This window comes from Protopterus annectens, chromosome 4.part0 (genome assembly GCF_019279795.1).
Source record: "Protopterus annectens isolate FY-2018-M chromosome 4.part0, PAN1.0, whole genome shotgun sequence".
Classification (NCBI taxonomy): domain Eukaryota; kingdom Metazoa; phylum Chordata; order Ceratodontiformes; family Protopteridae; genus Protopterus; species Protopterus annectens.
Window position 1 is genome coordinate 1,327,919,267 of NC_056733.1, and position 16,684 is coordinate 1,327,935,950.

Below are 16,684 nucleotides of genomic sequence, written 5' to 3' on the forward strand. Positions count from 1 at the left end.
TGTGGTATTGAGTTGGATGGTGAGTGTTACCAATAAGTTTAAATACATGGCATGGGTTTCCCTAATCATATAGAGGGACCTATAACTTGCAAGAAAGTGTATTAGATTTTGCCTATGGTGATTTGAACATGGGGAAACTCAAGTGCATTATCCTGTTTGACAAGCTTTGAGGTATGTTTATTTTGGTGTAAATCACGACACCTCCACCTTTAGTTCCTGTCTGTGTAGTAGCTGGTCTAAACATGTGGAAGGCATAATAACCTCACACTGTCAATGTGCTCTCTGTGGCTTTAAACAATGTCTCAGTGACTGCACAAACATCAGCATTCTCTAGGGTGACTAGAGCTTCTAGGGAGTGGAGTTTTTTAGACTCCTAGCATTGAGTAGTAACTCTTTTAGATTTTCTTAGTTTTAATTTATGTGGGAAGTACTTTCAGTTTGGCATTGCCTTAAAAAGGCACAATGGTGGATGACAACGTTTTAGCTAATGTTTGAAAGCCTAGAGTGGAGAGGTGCAGACCATCCCTGGCAAAGTGGCATGGTCTGTTGACCATCTCTTTTCATGCTGACAAATATTGCGCCCCCTTAGAATGGCACCAGAAACTAAGCCAATTACTAAAGTCAGTCATTTTTTGTTCATATTGTGGCATCAGCCTTGGAGACAGTAAAATGCTGCACAGTGCTAGTCTGTTACTGTTACTATCCTGGGACACCTGTTCTGAAAGATCAATGATTTCTTTCTTCATATAGTCTAGGGAGGTATGTCTCAGGTCATTTACACCCTCATGGACTATGATTGAGTCATATTGGTACTTGTGGTCCAATGACCTGAGTGCATGTGTAATGTGGTGGATCCTGGACCCTAATAAGGAACTGACTGTGACCTTCTCCTTATTCAGCCTGGTGAGAGGAACATCAGTGTGCCTCACAATGGAGTCTCCAATGACTAGAATGCTGGATTGTGTGGTGGCTGTATGAGTTGATGTAGGTGTTGTTTTGAAAGACTGCATTCAAGATTGCTGAGGTTGTTTGCTTTGTGTACTTCATCAAGGAGGCCTTTGGGGTTTAGGAAGGTTACATTTAAATACCTCAGCATATGTGGGTCTATGTGTCAGCTTTGAATTGTGTGTGATGAGTGCAGAGTGTGTACTACTGACAACCTTACTGACACTGAAAGTGTTTTTATGTGAGAGCTTTGCCTCCAGTGATATTGTGTAAATACATTTCTCACATGGCATGTCAGTTTTTTTGAGAATTAACTGGTTGTCAGTAAACATGAGGCAATTTATACATTGCCTCAGGATGCCCATATCCACCAAGTTGGTAATGGATATAGTGGGAAAGGGTTGGTCCAACTGGGCTTGTGGCCCATTTTCAGTGGAGACCCGAGGAGAAAAGCTCCAAGATACATTTCTAATACAAAGTATAATATTACACAAAAATATTGAGGTGAGAAGCAATTTTACATTTTAACAAATACATTTCTATTGCAATGAACTACTACAAAAAATATTGAGGTGAGAGGCAATAATACAGAGCTAGAGTCTTACATTTGTTGAGTACATACAAACAAGTTAAAGTTCCAAGTATGGAGAAGGAGAAAAAATGAAAAATATGAAACAAAGTTGTATTGTGAGATAATGCAATAGGCTGAGAGTAAAACAAAGTATCTATATATTACTGCTATATGTGTGGAGTTATTCACCTGAACCTTTCCTGAACTTTCCTAGCTAGTTGTTCCAGTGATCAGATTTTGCTGATCCCTGGGCTTTGTATTTGGTTTCTGTGTTCCTCCATTTTCTTGTGTGGCCAGAGGTAGTTTCTTTACTCACCAATGGGAGTGGGGAGTACTGAGCTGCTTGTTTGTCCTCAGATGAGCGGTTAGAAGCAGCAACTTGTAATTTGTTGTCCATTTTGGGTCATTTCCTGTTTTTTCCAGCCCCCTGCTATAAAGCACACTTTGGCGGGCTTTTCTGGCATTAGAGAACTTGGCATAGCTCCTCGTGGTCCCCTGCAGAGTTCCTAAGCCAGCAGAGAGCAGAAAAAGCAACTTTCTTGATCATAAGTATTTTTTAAACTTTTTAGTTTGCATTTTTCGATCTTTTAAGCTTTTCGACTACTGTTTGTGACTATATTACTGTTTTATTACCTTATTTTCCTGTTTTTGTGTACTTAAATTGTTGATTTGCACTTGTTGGCTAAAGTACTGCTTAAAAGTAACAAACAGGCTAATACACTCAAGTGTACCAGCCTTTGATAGCAATTTAGTCGAAAACACAGCATTTACTGCATTTTTTCTGTCTGTTTGCAAAAAAAAAAAAACAAAAAATACTTCTCCTTTCCTGAACTTTCCTAGCTAGTTGTTCCAGTGATCAGATTTTGCTGATCCCTGGGCTTTGTATTTGGTTTCTGTGTTCCTCCATTTTCTTGTGTGGCCAGAGGTAGTTTCTTTACTCACCAGTGGGAGTGGGGAGTACTGAGCTGCTTGTTTGTCCTCAGAGGAGTGGTTAGAAGCAGCAACTTGTAATTTGTTGGCCATTTTGGGGCATTTCCTGTTTTTTTCCAGCCCCCTGCTATAAAGCACACTTTGGCGGGCTTTTCTGGCATTAGAGAACTTGGCATAGCTCCTCGTGGTCCCCTGCAGAGTTCCTAAGCCAGCAGAGAGCAGAAAAAGCAACTTTCTTGATCATAAGTATTTTTTAAACTTTTTAGTTTGCATTTTTCGATCTTTTAAGCTTTTCGACTACTGTTTGTGACTATATTACTGTTTTATTACCTTATTTTCCTGTTTTTGTGTACTTAAATTGTTGATTTGCACTTGTTTTCTAAAGTACTGCTTAAAAGTAACAAACAGGCTAATACACTCAAGTGTACCAGCCTTTGATAGCAATTTAGTCGAAAACACAGCATTTACTGCATTTGTTCTGTCTGTTTGCAAAAAAAACAAAAAAAAACAAAAAAAATACTCCTTTCCTGAACTTTCCTAGCTAGATGTTCCAGTGATCAGATTTTGCTGATCCCTGGGCTTTGTATTTGGTTTCTGTGTTCCTCCATTTTCTTGTGTGGCCAGAGGTAGTTTCTTTACTCACCAGTGGGAGTGGGGTGTACTGAGCTGCTTGTTTGTCCTCAGAGGAGTGGTTAGAAGCAGCAACTTGTAATTTGTTGGCCATTTTGGGTCATTTCCTGTTTTTTCTAGCCCCCTGCTATAAAGCACTCGTTAGCGCGCTTTAGCGCGCTTTAGCGCGATTTAGCTCGGAGCTGCTACCGTTGCACACTAGGGCAGCGCCGGTTAATCAGATTTAAACTATTAGGGCTACCTAAAGTCCACTCTTCAAATTTTCCCTTAAAACTACCTTCCTCAAAGTATACTACTGTTCTATCTAGTGTATCCTACAACTATAAATTATCTCTACTTGACTCCCAAGTAGACTTTTCTCTATCTGTATAGCCAAGCACTTGCTCCTACAGTACTTATCACCTCGATACAGCACTCTTGTTATAGAAAGTACCCCAAATAAGCAAACCCCATTTCTCGGTCACCCACATCCCCAAAACCTTTTAAGTTTTTCTGGCTATTCCCTTTAGCATGTCGAGGGATCAGTTGCTAATGTCCTCTCCTGCTCAGCTGGTGAACCTGGGAATATTGAGGCAATGTTACAATTGCCTCATGTACACAGACAACCCTCTCCTCCTCCCACAAAACACAAATACATGCGAGAGATGCAACTATACGGCCAAACTGGAGGCTGAGCTCTCTCAACATAGGACTGGCAAGACCAGACAGGAGGAGAAGGTAACCACACACACCATAGACCCAGTCTCACATAATACCATCACAACCTCAAATCATACACATAAACACACAAAGACATACTCGGAGGCTCTGATCAAAAATCTACCAAAACAGCAGAGACCACCAAAGCAGACACCCAAACAACTACCACCTTAGAACACAACACCTGCAACACATAGACCACACAGTCAGAGTGTCAAGCAGTCACAGCCCTTAAGGCCAAACACAATGCCAGATACACTAGTCATTGGTGACTCCATAGTCAGACACACTGACGTCCCGCTCACCAGACTGAGTAAGGAGAAGGTCACAGTAAGCTGCCTGTCGGGTGCTAGAATCCGCCACATAACGCATGCACTCAGGTCTCTCAACAGCAGATACAAGTACGACTCAATCATTGTCCACGCTGGTGTTAACGACCTGAGACGTACCTCCTTGGACTACATGAAAAGAGACATAGAGGAGCTCTCTGATTATGTAGCCCAAGCAGGTATGACCCTGACCTTGAGCAGTATCCTACCTTCACCAAGAATGATGCCACAATACAGAGATAAGATGATCAGCTTTAACAATTGGCTTAAACTCTGGTGTCATTCAAAGGGGATCCAATGTCTGTCTGCCTGGGATGACATGCTGGACAAGCCATGCTGCTTCGCAAGGGACGGCTTGCACTTGTCACCCCTGGGATTCCGGATTTTGGCAAAGGCTCTTGCCACCCCCATAGTGCCTTTTTTAGGAAAGGCTCAAATTCTAAACCTACCACCCTAGAACACAACAAAGAGAAAAAACTAAGGGTAATGCTGCACAATGCCAGAAGTCTCAACCTCAAGATGTACGCACTCGAGACCCTTCTCAGTATGGAGAACATCAATGTCTGTGCTGTGACAGCAACCTGGTTCAAGGCTCCTGAGAGCACCCCAGCACTATCAGGTTATACCTCATATCATGCGTTCTGGCCCCAAAACCTGGACAATACCAAGAAAGGAGGAGGGGTATCCATATTCATCAAGGACACCCATACCTCTAGACTGGTGGCAACGCACGATGCATCGGAAACCATCCAGGTGCAATTAACCATAGGCAAGACTGCTCTGCAATTTGTAGCATGTTACAGGCCACCCTCGCAAACTCAGGAACCTCATATGGCCTTCCTGAAAACACTGGTGGGGATAAATGTATCTCCGAACACCATCATACTAGGTGACTTCAACTACCCTAATATAGACTGGGAACACTACTCAAGCCCAAATACTCTAGCCCAAAAGTTCCTGGAATTCATAAACTCAAATGCCATGGAACAACTAGTCACCATCCCCACAAGAGGAGAAAACATACTTGATCTCATCATCACGAACATGGGAGCACAATGTTCAACACCAGAAGTATACCCCTCACTGGTGAGATCAGATCACAAACTAATCTAGCTGGAGGTCCTCATCCCGCCCCCACCCGAAATAAAAAAGACCACAGTAAAGAACTTCTCGAAAGCCGACTTCACACTTCTAAAGACTAGTGTGGTCTCCTTTAAGGCCCCTGAACCGGCGGTAAACATTACTCCAACCGCTGAATCACTTACAAATGCCTTCTACCAGCACCTGCAGGGCTGCATGGATCAGGCAATCCCAAGCAAAACAAAGACTCTTTGTACCAAAGGCAAGCGTCCAGTCTGGTGGACCCCAGCCATAAACAAACTCTACAACAAAAGGAGAAAGCTACTACAAGATAGAGCAAAATCCTTAAAAGGTAAGACACCGCTGATCACTATAAGTAAAAAGCTAAGAGCTCTCATAAAATCATCCAAAGCTAATTTTGAGAAAAAATAGCTAAGGACTCTAAAGACAACCATAAGGCATTCTTCAGCTATGTCAGAAACCTAGGAGGAAACTCCCAGATATGCTCAGAATTAGTTCAAAATGATGTGACGATTACTGATCCTACAGACATTGCCAACATACTGGCTGACAGGTTCAGTGCAAACTTCTCCCCTAAAGGAGAGATATCTATACCAAATGATTGTAGCCCCCAAACATCTCTAACGCCCAGGTGAGAACTGCTCTCCAAGGCAAAGAACACAGCATCCATGGGACCTGATGGTGTCCCCGGCTGTGTGCTCCATGAACTCAACGAGGAATTAAACCCACAGTTAGGACAGCTGTTTAATCTTAGTCTCACCTCCGGATACGCACTCCAGGAGTGGCGCAGCGACTGTGGTCCCACTCCACAAAGGCGGTGCCTCCACCGACCCTGGAAATTACCGTCCATTAGCTTGACAAGCCTTATCTGCAAAGTCATGGAGAGGATCATAATGGATCTCATAAATAAAGACATAGGGTATTTGCAGACTTTGGATCCAACCCAGTCTGGCTTTGTCAAAGCCAGATCATGCCTCTTAAACTTGGTTGACTTTTTCGAAACAGTCACCAAGGCCATTGACGAAGGAAAGGCAGTCCATACAGCCTACCTAGACCTGGCGAAGGCTTTCGATACAATACACCACTCGGGCATCATTGATAAACTCATCAACTTAAATGTAAACCCATACATTACAAGATGGATTGCAAACTGGCTGAGTGACAGAACCCACAGGGTCAGAGTTGCTGGCGCCATGTCAGACTCAAAGCCTGTCACAAGTGGTGTACCACAGGGCTCAGTCCTGGGCCCACTCTTGTTTGGCATCTACTTTTCTGAAGTACAAGCAAACATAGGAGGGTTATGGCTGACAAAATTTGCAGATGACTGCAAACTGGGCGCCGTAGTTGAAAACACATCCGACACAGATATCCTTCAGAAGGGTCTCACAGAAACGGATAACTGGTGCCAGAGCCATGGCCTAAAGTTAAATGCCAAGAAATGCATAGTCATACCCTTTGGGAAAAATAAGGTCACCCCTAGCTACCATATAGGAGGCAATCCCCTGATCACAGAAGAAGTTATCAGGGACCTGGGAACCCAGGTGGACAGTAGCCTTTCATTCGACACCCATATTGCTAAAGTAGTTAGGAAGACCTTCTACATTGCCCACCTTATCATGAAGGGATTCACATCTAGATCAAGGGAAGTCATAGTCTTCCTATACTCATCACTCATCAGACCAATGATCGAGTACAATGCCCCATTCGGAATGTATCTGACCCGACACTTGCAGCAGCTGGAGAGGCCACAAAAGTTCCTCACCAAAAGGATAAAGGGTCTCAAAAATCTGTCTTATGCTGCCTGACTGAAAGAACTCCAGTTATATTCAGTTGCTTACCGCTTGCTCAGAGGTGACCTATGCCTGACATACAAGGCCATGTCAAACCCAGATTTGATGAACATGCTTCATCTCAAAAATCTAGATCCCTCAGAGCCACAAGGGCGGGAGACTTAAACCTCGACACGGTTATTAATAGGACGTGCTGGAGGGATAGATTCATCACCCAAAGACTCCCTATGCTGTGGAACAAAATCCCGGTCTATGTGAGGCAGAGCACCTCCCTGGCCTTGTTCAAGAGGAATCTTGACCAATGGATGGGGGATCGCAGATACACCCCAGGGGTTACCTCAGTGTCACTGCTAGACAGAGGCACAGCAAAATAAAGGGCATAGTTTCTCCAAACTAAAGGGGTGGCGTAAGCCACAAAACTATGGGCTAGGCTTATAAATGCCCTCGGGCAGATAGCCTAGTATGAACCTATGAACCTATACCTTATGTGAGGTGTATAGGGGGACTAAGTAGTTATGCAAATACCTTATGTGAGGTGTATAGGGGGACTAAGTAGGAATCTCAATAAGGGCAAGTGGGAGGGCTAAGTGGGGTCATTGCAAGGGCAGGTCCTGGAATTGAGAAAATATGTTTTTAGTTCATTTTTAAAGTGGGAGTTATGTGAAACTGAACGTAAGTCAAGGGGAAGTCTATTCCAGGCATGGGCGACTGAGTGTTTATAGAGTAGTTTGCCAACAGACTTAGTAGGCTGGTAAACGTTAAGTAGTTGTTGATTAGTGGTGCGGAGGGTTTGGGATGGAGTGTAGATAGAGACTAAGGAGGAGAGAGATGGACAGAAGGAGGGTTTATAAAGGATACAGTGAAGCATGTGAAATTGATAAAGTAGCAGTAGTTGGGGAAATTCAAGCAATTGGAGATAGTTTAAAGCAATGCAGTAGTGTGAGTTGTATGGGGAGTTAGTAATGTATCTGGCTATTTTATGGTATGTTTGTTGAAGTTTGTTAAGAGTGGTGGCCTGAATGTTGGTAATACTAGGGCGGCATATAGAAGGGTAGGGAGGAGGAGGGCTTGTCCCAGGGTAAGTCTAGCATCAGGAGTCAGGAATTTTTTGTTTCAATAAAGTAGGCCTAATTTCTGGTGTGTTATTTTTATACATTGGTGTATGTGTAGGTTAAACTTTAGTTAATCATCGATGATGACCCCTAGGAGTTTTATGTGGTTATCTGGTTGGATAGTTGTATTATTAGAAGATGTAATAACAAGTTCATATCCATGTCAACAGATCCTTTTTTATTGACTGAAATGAGAATATAAAGTAATGCCAGGAGTATCTTGTTTGCAGCTCTGGAGGCAGTGCCTGTCACTGTAAACTAGCTGTCAAAAAGTCAAAAGTAAAAAAAAAACTTTATTGTCATTCAATCACACATAGTGCACAGCTGAAATAAATTACATTCCTCCAAGTTCAACATAAACATAAACATTAACACAGCAACACAGAACAAATGCACATAGTAGCAACAGTAATGAGCCACTTAAAGCACAGAAGCTTAAATCCCTGCATTTCCCACTCCAGCACCAGCTACAACCAAGTCCCAGACCAACCACAGGCACAGAAGCTTCAACCGTTGCATCTCCACTCCATCACCAGAAGCATCCAAGTCCCAGTGCAACCGAAAGCGCAGAAGCTAGACTTGTATGCAACTAGGAATTGGTGAAATTTCAATGGTGCTTTTACAAGATAAATGTCAACTCAAACTGTCTATGGCTATAAAGGGCACTGCCAAATATTTGAGGGGGAACTAATATGTACAGCCTGATGATTTATGGATAAAGTATTTAGGCAGATATTCTGAAGTTAGAAGCATATCAAGCAGTACTTACTGAAAAGAAAGAATTAGCTTGTCATGAATGATGAAAAGATGGGAGTCATCTGAATGGCTACTGCCTGACTACTAGTGTTGGTATCACCACATCTTCACTCTGATGGGGTACAATGCTCCTTTGCTTCTTCTGTCACCAGAAGCAAAACATCACCAGTCCCAAGATCACAAGCAGGCCACAGCCTGTTTCATGATTCACAGTCTTGTCCCAGATGATGGAAGGGTCTGTAGGCTTCTTGCAGCCTTTTTCTGGTAAATTACTTAAACAGCAACAAGACAAATCAGGAAGGTCAAGCATAGGCACTACCTTTCCAACCAGAAAGAGTCAGGAATCCATGCACTCTGATCCTTCTCTAGCCAGGAGCAAAATATAAGCACAAATTCTAAATTGGAACATGTGAAGCAGCTATTAGGCTTTCCAGTTATCAGCAGTCTCCAGGAAATAATGTTCATATGCTCCTTCTCTTACCATGAACAAAATAGAAGCACTAATCCTGAAATGACTACTAGGAGGCAGAATGTGGGCTCAGCACTAATTGGTGGCCTTGAAGCAGATGTTGCAAATTATAAAGGTAAGATGGAAAAATGGGTTAATTCCCTAGGACCTACAGTGCGCACTAAACAATTAGACATGAAAGAGTTAAGCTTCAGCTATCTAATTGGATAGCTACTAATTTTAAAAGAGCAAGATAGATTAGAAGGGTGGGCACTTTGTATTCTGGTTCAATGGAATACAGTGGGATAGCCAATACATTTAAATAGTTGAAGGAGAGTGAGTACACAAAATGATAATTTTGTGCTTACTCACAATATCCAATGAAAGAGGAGGGCATAGGAGGTATGTGATCAGATAAACAAAGGGGCATGTAACTAGGAAGACAGTTGAGTTTGACAATACAACAGCACCAAGGTGGAAGGGTTGTGAAAAACTTAATTTATGTGTGACTCTCATGAGACACAGCTGTGGTCTCTTTCTTACTTTAAGTATGCAATTAAAAGCAGAATACAAGTAAAACACAGTGTAAAGAAAATTAATCACAATATACAAAACAGAAGAAGGCAATAAAGCAATGCAAAATACAAAAATATGTGTGACAATATTGCCATCTGTGCCAGGGAGAATAGGATAATGCACACGTAACATATGTCAGCATAGTTAGCTGGAGTTTTGTAAATAATTTTGTGTCATAGACTATCACACTGATTTGTACAGATGCTTGTGTTAAAAATGTATCAACAGTGCTATTATAACTGATTGAATGTTTATCTTTAAACAAGTATGTCTGGAAGATAAGAGTAGAAGTTTTTGAGGTTGTTATGTAGCTTTCAGATACTACAACAGATCTTAGTAAAGCTCTGAGTGTGTATTGTACCAGAGTCAGATGATCAAATGTGATTTCATTCTATAACCAGCATTGAGAGGATGGAACTCTCACAGCAGTTTGTTTTGTTTTGCTTTCTTTGGAACCTGATATAAAGATCTGTGACAGTTATCACAGTCAGTTGGTTGAGTTCAGTTCAGTGTTAGAAGTTCATCACCTTGCCTTGTGGAAGTAAGCACCTCAGCATCTAATCTTGCCTTACTGTATTAATTAAGTTAGCTAGGGAACATTTATTCTTTAGACAGTCATGAAATATAGTGAGATTAGCTAAGTATTGTTTTTTGCATCTGTTTCAATCTGTCCAAATATGTTACTTTTATTTCTTCTGTGATTGAAACTCTGGTGTTTATTGTACTTAGATATTTAGTATTCTCATGTTTTCCATTTTATTATTTATTATTAACTATTTTTATACCTTTCATTGTGGCTGTTGTTTTAGAGATTACTTCTAACATCTTGAGAGTTCTTGTGCTTATTTTTGTGACACCATGGCCACTCCGAAAAGCCTTGCTGCTTTGATTACATTCTATCATTTATATTAGTATTGATTTTACTCAGTGTAATTGGATACCCTTGTAAAGGCCTGAGAGTGGTTGACTGGTAGCAATGTGGTTATCCTATAGTCTGGGCAGAAGGTGCACAGCTAGTAAATCTGTACCAGCCTTTCCCAGGAGTGTGTGTGTGTGTGTGTGTGTGTGTGTGTGTGTGTGTGTGTGTGTGTGTGTGTGTGTGTGTGTGTGTGTGTGTGTGAAAACAAAATACCCAGGTATGGGTGTGTCAGCCACTTGGAACTGGGACACAGTGCTCCAAAGTGAGTCTTGTTTGGGATCTGGAGAGGCAGAGTCCAGTCCCAGGTCTGGAGTATGTTCTCTGTGTGCTCTTGGAGGAAACTGTGCTTGATGCAGAGAGGTGCATTTGAAAAGGCAGTGTAAATTAATTCCTGTTTTTAGTGCCCATCTCTCACTGGTGTCAGTGGTGAGGATTGAGGCTCCTTATTTACTGGCCTGGGGCAGAGAGGATGTCACAATATGTAAGATCATAAGTATTATTTTGCATGATATTTCCCAATACACAATAGATGTTGCCACCCTTTGCTTATGCAGTATGTCTAATTTTTATTGTACAGTATTCTCAGGCATCAAATTGTATCTCTGACCACACACAGACTTTGGACTGGCTAAATAGTGCCTGCCATTAATCTTCTAACTGTCAGACTGCATGTGAGTGATGGGATAGCTTTTGAATTAGCCTGTCCAATCTATATTTTTTTTATTTACTTACTTACCTATCCTTTGTTGACCTGGTTAGTCCCACTAGGCTAGTAGCATCTTTTCAGTGGAAACTCAAGTTTGGCATTTATACTACAAAGAGAAATTTTCTCATGTCATTAGGAAACTTGCCATGGTCTTTTCAATACCTGCCATGGATTTTTTTCATCCACCTGAGCTACCACCTACTCAAGCAGATGGGACCTCAGTTTAACATTTCATACAATGGATGACACATTGAAGAGCACCCACTTTATGCTGCACTGTAGTGTCAGCAATTGAGTGACCTTGTGTGGGAATAGAACACACAACCTTCTGCACCCTGTTGCACTACTGACTCTGCTCGATAGATAGATAGATAGATAGATAGATAGATAGATAGATAGATAGATAGATGTATAGATAGATAGATATATAGATAGATATATAGATGGATAGATAGATAGATAGATAGATAGATAGATAGATAGATAGATAGATAGATAGATAGATAGATAGATAGATGGATAGATAGATATATAGAACATGCTGGAGGGACAGGTTCATAACCCAGAGACTGCTCATGCTCTGGAACAGACTTCCCATACATGTCAAGCAGAGCACCTCACTGGCCTTTTTCAAGAGAAATCTTGAAGAGTGGATGGGAAATAGAAAGTTCACCTGGGGATCACTCCAGTGGCTCTACTTGATAGATGCACCAGGAACTAATGGTAGCATAATGCCAGGGCACTTCTATGGGCTAGGATTGTAAAGGCTCCAGGGCTGTTGGCCTAGTATACACCTATGAACCTATGATAGATCTATAGATACATAGACTGATACTTATATAGGTCTACTTTAAATAATCTAACTGCATAACATTGACAGAAAAAATATCAAAACTCAAAAAGATTTAAACACAAAATATTGACAAAATCAAACCACATCCAAACCTGATGGATTTATGGGGGGCTTGATAATCATATATATCAATTTTGAGATTGAACAATAGTGGGAAACGAGATATGAGGATCCCTACTATACCTTTGATTTTTTAATATTTTGTGTTATGATATTTTTGAGTTTAGATATTTTTGTTGTCAATATTTTAGTTGCTGATATTATGCAGTTATTTTATTTTAATCATATCCATATCTATCCATCTATCTAGATATGTAAAACAACTTTATGAAATAAGTCATTATATACTGCTATTAAATGTGTATTCTATTTAACAGCATCATTATCAATATAGTTACAAATGCAGTTTTTATCACATTTGTATTTCTTTTCCCTAACCTCTTTGTTGCTATCCTGTTGTCTTATAAACATTTATTTTGCTTATTGTTTTGTTTCTCTCTCTCTCTTTTAAATGAGGTGGCAAGCAACCTGCATCCATCTACTGACAAGACAATGCCACCACCATGAAAAACAACCCAGCACATCTAGGTTTCAGCCTTTTGCAGTAGCCCTGCACCGGAGGCTGTCAGAGTGGTACCCACCAGTAGCAGTGTGAGTGTAGGTGATACCTTTGTCACCCATCATCAGCTGGTACATCTTGTGGGGTATCTCATTGACAGTCGGTTGTATGCCTGCACTTGCCACATGGACCATGTTCTGGCATCTGTTGAGTCATGTCCCTACCCGGAACTGGCTCCACCTTCTGAACCAGGGCACACTGGTGACAGAACCCATGGTGACAAGTAATAGCTAAAGATACTTCTTCTGTGATCAGTGAATCCTATCCCCAAACCTGATATTCTCCTTCTTTTTGTGTCCATGCCCACCTCAGTTAGTTTTGCAATCCTCCCCTCACTACTGCCTTCCTACTGTCTGATGTCACCATTGTGTTCCCTGTCCCTCATTGTGTTATCCCACACCCTGTCGGGCTCATCTGTTTTTCTGTGCTTCCTAACTAACCTCCTTTGCTTCCTCATACTTCAATTACTTTCTTTCCCAACTTTACTTTCGCTTGAAAAAAAATGGATACCTATATATAACTGGAAAAAAATGCACTAAAAATGAAAAAAATTTCACTAGCTAAAAACAAACTTCGTGACACAAAAGCATTCAAAAAGAATTAAAAGGAAAACACCAGCAACTCTTGTATTATTTAGCACTTTCGTCTTCTTTAATATCAAGACTTCTTCAGAATGACATGTTTCATTAATACAAGCAACCATTTTAACAATGTTTAAATACATTACTTCAAGTAGTTTATTTAAATTAACACAACAGTTCCTATCCAATAATAATGTAACAACAGTAGTCTTGCAAGGTGCTGTCTGCATCTTCATTATCATTAAAAAGGTAGATTAATTAACCAAGAGGGGTGCCATGTGAATCCTGTAGTGTCGTGTGCATACCGGGGTTGTGTGCAACAAGTATACCTGGAATAGTAACTTGGAAAGAAGCCTGAGGTATCGTGTGCAAAGTGGGGTTGTGTGCAAAAAAAAAAAAAAAAAAAAAAACCTTTGTTATCTTTATAAGACCCAGTCAGATTGCATTTCTGTACTTTTAGATACTATATGACATACTTCTAATAAAATAGAGTTAACTCACATTTCAATACTTTCAATCTCTATACCATTTTAAGGCACATTTGATGTTTAGGCTTTCATTAAGACCTGGGCTGACATCTGCTCTAAGTTCGATCTGCCGTTTTAGCTCCTGGACTTGCAAGGGCGTGTCCACATCTCCTATGAACTCAGCTATTCTTTCTAATGTCATAAACTTAAAGCCTGTGAAGTTCAGGCAGAGTATGTTATGTTTAGCTAAGGCATTCAAACTGTCCTGTTTGCTGATTGCTGCGGTGTGTTCCTTTATGCAGTCACTTAGCTTTCTGTTGGTTTTGCCTATATAAAAACTTAATTCTGCTTCTGTAAGCCTGCATACAGTATTAATCTTAGTCACACTCAGGTTGGAGTGCCTGCTTAAGTATTGTCTGGTAAGGGTCAGTCCTCTGGTGTGGGGGATGTTCATGTAGAGTGCTTCTTCATCCAAGGTGACCAAAAAATATCCCCCTCCTTCCAGTCTAAGTTTGGAGATTTCACTCAGAAATGCCCGAGAGTCCTTAGTGTAATATTTGATGCTTTGAATGATCGGGTTGAGGATGTGGTCAACATACTGAGATATTTTTTCAGTTTTTGTCCTCTGGTTCAAGACCACATGGCAGAAAGGTGGATCGTCAGAATTTTTTTGTACCTTGGGGATTCCGAAAAATTTCCCAAGGCTAGGTTTTGTGATCAACATAAAATTCTCTTCATCCTGCGTGATCTCATCCTTTAGGTACAGTTCTAATAGGAGGTTGTCGATTTGTTTAAAGTGCTGTTGAACCTGCTCAATGCTTATTGTTTTGTAGAACTGGTCATGATCTCTCAAGCATTGAATGTACCTTTCCTGCTCCATCACTACTGTCCCAGATCCCTTATCTGCCTTCATGATCCAGAGGGATTTGTCTTGGCTGAATTCTTTCCAGGCTTTTCTTTCTTCTCTGTTGAGGTTATGCCATTTTGTGGAGAGCTTATCAGAAAGGAGTTTCCTGATATCCCTCTCATAGGTTCTTGCAAATAGGCCCAATGTATTGGAGAGGACCGAAGTATACAAGCTTCTTGTAGTAAGGGGCCTGTCGTCGTCATCGTCCAAACTTTCTTCATCATCCTCATCATGCTGTTGAATGTCTATTTTCCATTGTAATTTCCTCAGGTAGCACTTGAGGTCCAGGATAACATCTGTCTTGTTGGCTCTCTGTGCCAGGATGTATGAAAAGCCTTTCCTTAGTACCTCACGGCGGCTTTCCGAAAAAACTTGTGTGGTCAGGTTGAAAATGTCACCCATACAAGATGAAGGTCTTGGGTTGATGTTGTCTGGGGCTAGGTTCTGGAGACAGGGCAAGTGGTTGGGGGGGTTGTCACGGCAAAATCACCACTACTTCCTGTTCCCTCTCTCTCTGCCCTTGTGATTGTTGTTCCCCCTTCTCCCCTCATTATTGCTGTTATTGTGGCCTAGTTGCTTCCATAGCCTCCAGGTTTGAACCTGGTGTAAGTCCTGGTTATGGTAGTGAGTCCGGCTATAGATAAAAAAATATGTTTATGTTGTTATCAATTGCATTATTATTGGACTTGTCGCTTGGACGCAGGGTCTGGTTGGCCCCTCCTTGGTTGGTTGTATAATTCGGTGCAGTCTGGTTTGTACTGTTGTTGCTGCTGTGGTCCCATTCACTGGTGTCCAGTCTGTTCCTTGCCGGCTGGTTTTGGAGTGGCATTTGTGGATTCAGCTGGTTTTGGAGCGGGATTTGTTTTCTGCTATGTGTGGTTGTGGAGTTGATCTCAACTAGTGGACTTAGTGCTAAAAGGGATCCATCCTCTTGGGATGCGTTGAGTCCATTATTTAATCCTTGGGATTCTGTTGTTGGCATTGAGTTGCTTGTGGGATATTCCCCTTCCCCGTCCATGTGTTTCTGGAGAGTGTTGACTTAATTGGGTATGTCTTACCCTCCTCGTACTGTTTCATGTCCCTGAGTAATTTGCTTTTTTTTGAGTTCAATTAAGGTCGCCACATGTCTTGTAATCCTGTGCGGTACATTATCCCACATTTCTGAGTATTCATTAAATGTGGGGTCTTGCTGGATGCATGTTTGGAGTTCATCTATATTAGTCTTGTAGGTGGCCATACCCTCAGTGTTGCTTTGGATAAGGGCTTTGATGGCTGCTAGACCAGAGTCATTATATATTTTAACCAGTTCTTTATATAACTGAGAGTCTGGAGAGGTCCTGTTAAGGAATCTGTTACATCTAAGACCCTGTGGAACTATATTTAGCTCCAAGAACATTGTGAAGGGGCAGTTTATCCTGCTTTCCAGACTCATTTACAAACATGAGGTTTTCTTGACAGAAGGATTCTACCTTAGAAATTTATTTTTAGAACGAAAACACCCGGAGCACTTAGTGGACAATCTCTTCCAAGAGGTTTTACAGCACAGGCACTCCAGTCATCCACCGATCCTGGAAACTGTCTTCACAGCAAGATCACCGAACAGACCGAACAAAAGGGACTGGGTGGTGAGTTACCCCCTGCCTATGTCCACTGACATGTTCAGAATTAGAGGAGTCCTTATCAATAATTGTGACATCCTTGAGGGAGAGAAAGGCTTAACAATTGTACTTGAGGCAGCCCCGAAC